The 4,768-nt window shown below is 42.7% G+C and overlaps 1 long non-coding RNA gene across 1 annotated transcript; it reads left to right on the forward strand.

Moving 5' to 3' along the window:
• The first annotated feature begins 1,134 nt into the window (after positions 1 to 1,134).
• On the forward strand, positions 1,135 to 4,495 carry LOC123741671 (uncharacterized). The gene is made up of 2 exons (XR_006769168.1): positions 1,135 to 1,719; positions 3,510 to 4,495. It is a non-coding gene; the product is annotated as an uncharacterized lncRNA (long non-coding RNA).
• The last annotated feature ends 273 nt before the right edge of the window (positions 4,496 to 4,768 follow it).

Here is a 4,768-nt window from a genome sequence, read left to right on the forward strand (position 1 = left end):
AACACACCCTGACAACACGAACAATCCCGCACAAACAACAAACCTAACTAACTAGCCTAAATACCCCTCCCCACTAAAAACTAACACAAAACAGGTGCGCAACTAACCTAGGCCTAACTAACCGAACGTGAAACATAAATCGATGGCAGCTAGTAGGCCGGCGACGACGACCGCCGAGCGCCGCCCGGGCGAGGAAGGGCGCCACCTTCCGTAGGTGTCGTGACATATAATCCAAAATTAGTGTGAAATACAATCCTAAACAACATGTAAATAGAGGCTGTAGCATGAAAACAACTGTGTTAGCAGTGGGCTTATGTGACCATTACATTAGTGCATGCTAGCTAACACATTTATATACATCAATCATATACCAAAGCACATCCCAAAAAGCCCCTCAATCCCTAACAGTTACCATATACCCACATATGTATAAATCAGCAATGTACAGCAAACTTGTACACATTGTAAAATATAAAAATATAATATTGTATTCAGAACGTGACCTACGCCTTGCATCACATTTTCATACTGGGGAGACCTGACGTTCGTGATCTCCCACTATCTGCAAGCAGGGCCAATAACATCACACCTTATTGTCATCGGAATTAAATACACATTTCTTTAGAGGCAAGTCTAAACATAACCAACCCTGTTACATATAGGCTACTTGATGCCCAACAGAGGCAAATGTCGGCTATCATTCTCCACATTTAATGCATGTGAGGGAGTTCCATAACTTCAATTTCAAATGTCCACTGAGCATGCGTAAAGACCTTCGCTTGCTATGGTTCTCCATAAGGAAAGTCGACATCCGAATGCAGTTTAAACCACCTCCTAGCGAATTTATCTAATGCGCTCTAAAGCGCCTAAAGTCGTTTTACTGTGCTTTGTCGCTGTTATTTCTTAATGCGCATCAGTTCTAGCGAGTTAATGTTTTATGGAAATAGGTCTCCATAATGACAATCTAAATAGCCTACCTACAACTGGTTAAAAAGTTGTCACAACGTGCGCTCTTCTCACTAACATGAAAAGTCTCAACACACAATTTAGATTTAAAAAAAAATGCGGACATTGCAACCATATTTGGCTCTCTGTAGAATTGCTATAGATGGGTTCGCTGAAAACGATGCGCACGTTTCAAATGGGGCAGAAGTCCATGAGTTGTTGTGATTCTGGATGGCCAGATAGCTATCAGTGTTGCCAACTCCTCAGTAAGGAAAGTAGCTATTGGCTGTCCAGTTGATGTGGATAGGGGGGTGCTCACTCTGCTGTTTCCTGAAGTCCACGATCAAGATTACACCATGAGTCAGTAATCATGAAGCATACACCCCAGCCCTTCCTCTTCCCAGAGAGGTGTTTATCTCTGTCGGCGCGATGCATGGAGAAGCCCGGTGGCTGAACCGATTCCGACAACATATCCCGAGAGAGCAATGTTTCCGTGAAACAGAGAATGTTACAATCTCTGATGTCTCTCTGGAAAGCAACCTTTGCTCGAATTTCGTCTACCTTGTTGTCAAGAGACTGGACATTGGCGAGTTGTATACTTGGGAGTGGTGGGCGATGTGCACGTCTACGGAGCCTGACCAGGAGGCCGCTCCATCTGCCCCTTCTGCGGCGCCGTTGTTTTGGGTCGGCTTCTGGGATTAGATCCATTGTCCTGGGTGGTGCTCCAAACAGAGGATCCGCTTCGGGAAAGTCGTATTCCTGGTCGTAATGTTGGTAAGTTGACGTCGCTCTTATATCCAATAGTTATTCCTGGCTGTATGTAATAAAGACTTAAGATTTCCTGGTGGTAACAGCGTAAGAAATAATACATAAAAAAACAAAATACTGCATAGTTTCCTAAGGACTCGAAGCGAGGCTACCATCTCTGTTGGCGCCATCTTTGAAGGTAGGCATACCAGTACTGCTTGGGTAAAATATAAACTAGGTCATGTGCCTTGACACAGTGATATAAAGGCCGGGACAATAAGAAGACAGCATAAACTCAACCACACATTTGTTTCATTACAAAATCGGAGAGCACAATCTGTTCAGTGAAGTCCACAAAACATATTGCATGCAACAAACAAAATGTTTCTGACATTTTCGGACTACTAAACAACTATTGATTTAGAACCACAGAGTTACCACAAGTCGCAAATAAAACAGGAGCTGCTATATGCATGCTGAACGGAAGTAGTTAACTTGTTCTTTAAAAAATAGCATTGTATTTGTTCAAACACAATTCTCTCCATCAGTTTACTAAGAACAGGTAGCAAACTGATTGGGCTGCTGTTAGAGCCAGCAAAGGGTGCTTTACTATTTTTAGGTAGTTGAATAACTTTAGCTTCTTCCATGCCTGTGGACACACTCCTTTAGGCTTTGGTTAAAGATGAGGCAAATAGGGGTGGCAATACAGTCTGCTAGCATTCTCAATAGTTTCCCATCTAGGTTGTCTATACCTGCTGGCTCATCATTATTAATGAATAACAACCGTGCTTCCCCCTCTTCCACACTAACTTTACCAAATTCAAAACAGCAATCCTTCTCTTTCATTATTAATCTTTAATACACAAATATGATGGTTCACTGGTCAATGTTGTCATTTCACTAATAAGTTTGTCCACTTTACTGGTGAAATAGTCATTGAAATGATTGGCTATATCATAAGATTTAGTTATAAATTACCCATCAACTTCAATGAATGATGGAGAGGAAATGGGTTTTCTGCCCATAAAATAATTTATTTCAACCATAAACATTTTCAATTCAGGGTGCTCTAGCAGATATCACATTATCTGATATAATAATAATAATAATAATGAGTTATTACCAGGTTATGGCTACTTGGTGAGCACTAGCACTGCTCGCCTGGCTACACGTTGTGGTGACTGAAATGGCTTGCGCCTACCCATAAAAAATGCAACATTTACTGGTCATGGTTGTCAATATTATTTTCAGAAAAAGGTGCAAAACGTAATCAAAACGCATGTCCCTATTTGTTTTCAAGATATGACAAATTTAAACAGGCGGAAGCCATTTTTTAAGCAAATAACATTTTAGTTTACGATTTTTTTTGTCTTTTGATATGGGTCAACATCTGTTTGTTCGTAGGCATAAAATAGAGCGTATGGTGCACAGGTCCACTGAGTTGCAAACCAAGTGGATGAGTCTAGCTCATTGCTTAGCAGCTAATGGTGATTTGTAGATCTGACACAGTTGCTACCTCAGATTGTGAGCCCAGCGAATGTATTGAAAGAGGTATGCAGTGCCTGCAGATGGCCACGGCGAGGAGCAAGTGAGCAAGTTTTTTGCAGAAAAAACACTAACCCTTAACCCTAACCCAAGGTCTATCCCTTAAAACAGTTAGATGAAGTGCATTCGGAAAAGTATTCAGAGCCCTTGACATTTTCCACATTTTGTTACGCTACAGCCGTATTCTAAAATTGATTAAATACATTCACTGCAGCCACCCTGCACCCCAGCCCCGCTCACCCCGTTATCCACAACCTCCCATTACACCCCAGGTTCCAGGAACTGCACGACCCGGCCCACCCCATCTGCAGCACCCACCCCAAGCCTGATCAGAAGCCCCAAGAAGTGGGTGCGGAGCACCGAAGCGACCAGACAGGACCTCTGCTATCCAGAGAGGTCCTGTCTGCTACTGAGAGGGCTGCTACTCTTCCAAGTAGCCCGACGGAGGCCCCTCTGGCCGTGGCTCTCAACACCAGCTCCACACAAAGGTGGTAATCCAGCTGTCTGGTTGGTGGCAGTGACTCTGCTTCCCCTGGACTCTTCTCCTTTTCCTCCTCTGTCTTCCAGTCCCAGTGCTGTCCATGCTCCAAGAGAGATAAAGAGCTCCCAGACCCACCACAACCAGTATGGCCCTTACAAACGCCCTCTGACGTCCCATGATGCTCCAGCATCTAGCCCCCCCCCCCCCCTTACTCCTATGTCCTAGTTTTTATCTCCCCTGGATGGAGAATGATATGGCTCGCTCCGTTTCCTGTCCTATTGCTTATTTTTCATTAACAGTACTTTTTTATTGAATGACCTAAACTGTACAGTCAATGCGCTAGTTCAAGCGGATCAGTTTTGTCAAGTCGGTCACTACCTTTCAAAGTGTGTTGCATTATGGGGTAAAACATAACCAGACTTGCGCCTACATGTCCACTGCATGAACTTTACAAAACTCATGTGATCTAAGGTCATGAAGTTTGACTGCAAGTTTCTGCAGTTGCATTTTACCAACTTCAGCCACCGCCTGCATTGTGGAAGGATCTATTTTCAGCCAATCATTAAGTTGTTTTTGTTTGACCATGCAAACGAGACCAAATACATGAATGTGATATTTGAGGCTCTCTCTCACTGATTAATTGTACAATGTAGACTTACACACACAGGATTTCAGTTTGTGAGTGTGTAATAATATACTGAACAAAAATATAAATGCAACATGTAAAGTGTTGGTCCTATGTTTCATGAGCTGAAATAAAAGATCCCAGAAATGTTCCATATGCACAAAAAGCTTATTTCTCTCAAATTGTGTTCACAAATTTGTTTACATCCCTGTTAGTGAGCATTTCTTCTTCACCAAGATAATCCATCCATCTAAAAGATGTGGCATATCAAGAAGCTGATTAAACAGCATGATCATTACACAGGTGAACCTTGTGCTGGGAACAATAAAAGGCCACTCTAAAATGTGCAGTTTTGTCATACAACACAATGCCAGATGTCGGCAATTGGCATGCTGACTGCAGAAATGTCCACCAGAGCTGTTGCC

This window comes from Salmo salar, chromosome ssa03 (genome assembly GCF_905237065.1).
Source record: "Salmo salar chromosome ssa03, Ssal_v3.1, whole genome shotgun sequence".
In the NCBI taxonomy this organism is placed as follows: Eukaryota; Metazoa; Chordata; class Actinopteri; order Salmoniformes; family Salmonidae; genus Salmo; species Salmo salar.